At 30.0% G+C, this 1,565-nt stretch overlaps 1 protein-coding gene and 1 long non-coding RNA gene across 2 annotated transcripts in view; one reads left to right on the plus strand and one right to left on the minus strand.

The window, feature by feature from the left end:
• The window catches only part of LOC108751913, a 16,793-nt gene that overhangs the window by 7,301 nt on the left and 7,927 nt on the right, over positions 1-1,565 (plus strand). The window lies entirely within an intron of this gene.
• LOC108751912 (fringe glycosyltransferase) overlaps positions 1-1,565 on the minus strand; it is a 104,604-nt gene that overhangs the window by 307 nt on the left and 102,732 nt on the right. The window lies entirely within an intron of this gene.

A 1,565-nucleotide genomic window follows, 5' to 3' on the forward strand; every position in this document is an offset into this window, starting at 1 on the left:
GCGACAAAATAAAAACTTTTAATAAAAATGTAAAATTATGTAATTTATGGAGATTATTTTTAGCGCTTATTTATAAAATAATTGCTAATTATGCCAAATTAAATCTACATCATTGCTATTATATTAACATAATTTTGTCTCATTTAGAATTAGTATCTATTCATTATTCATAATATTAATATTAAGCACATTAATTTCTAAAGTCTTTACTTTATTAATAATCCTCCATCGTCTGATCGATTATTTCGCATTCGCTGTCTGTGAGCTACATACTAATATTCTTTTCAACTGACATACCAATTATTTTAGTTACAGATGTGATTTATTGTATATTTTACATATACATTGCATTCATTTGCGTAGTGTATATTCCAATATGTATAAGCATGTACTTTCGTCATTGATAATTCTATTATATTGTTATGTCATCATAAAGAGAAAAACTTAAACAGCAAAATGTAAGCAATAAGCAAATCAACATTTTAAATTTGCTACTTCTTAGGTTACTGTATTACATTCTCTATTGTGAATAGCCGAGTACTGCCTATATTTTTCTGTATGTCATTAGCTTTAAGACTACGGCACTCAAAAAAACATAAACAATAAGACGTAAGCAAATAAATATTTTTAATTTACTTCTGTCTACGTTATTTCTTGCCTTATTGTGATTGGCCAATTAAAGCTGTCGCACACGTTTTCCATAAAGCTGGTTCTACATTAGACGCATAATTATAAGCTTGTTGCGACAGTCAATCTAAAGCATTAATTTCAAAATGCAAACTTCGGATTAGCTGTTGTAACAACCTTGCGATCTATTTGCATCTAATGTAAAACTAACTCTCTTGATAGTAATGCCCGGTTTACACGGTACGAGTTGGCGTGGAAGTCGATAGTGTCAGTATTGAAACTTAGCTACTGACTTTGTATAAACAAATTGACCGAGTTATTCACTGTGCAAGTTAGGCATAACTGACAAGGTCAGTTACTTCAAATATTTTTATTCTACTGTCCATCAACTTTTCCCCATATATATCATATAACACAAATAGGCTAGTTACTAGCCCTTTGTGAACACACAAATCAGTATGGTCAATAGCTGCCCAAACATTACGTAATAGAGAACCTATAGCTGAGTTAACTAGCCAGTTCGGAACTACTATTGACTTACTGGCAAGTAGCTCGCACCGTGTAAACCGAGTTTAACACCAACGTAATGTGTAGTCAGAGTACTGCATTAAGTTTCGCGATAATATCAATATTATGCGACGGCGTAGTAATGATGTTATGCGGCGCTTGTTATAATATTAATACAAAACTTATTCAAAATTAGAAACGTATGATAAAAATTAAAAAATGTATAACGTTGATATAAACTTTGATAAGCCTCTAACAGCATACGTAGCACAGATTTATATATTGATATTTTCATCCATTATTTTGATTTTATAAGAATCCAGATTTCTTTTCGTTACATTAGATAATGCAAAGATAGGCTAGTTAAACAATATGCGGTATTTATAACAAATGTTTCAAAATGAAATCTTAAATTATATATATATATATAT

This window comes from Trachymyrmex septentrionalis, unplaced genomic scaffold (genome assembly GCF_001594115.1).
Source record: "Trachymyrmex septentrionalis isolate Tsep2-gDNA-1 unplaced genomic scaffold, Tsep1.0 scaffold53, whole genome shotgun sequence".
Lineage (NCBI taxonomy): Eukaryota > Metazoa > Arthropoda > Insecta > Hymenoptera > Formicidae > Trachymyrmex > Trachymyrmex septentrionalis.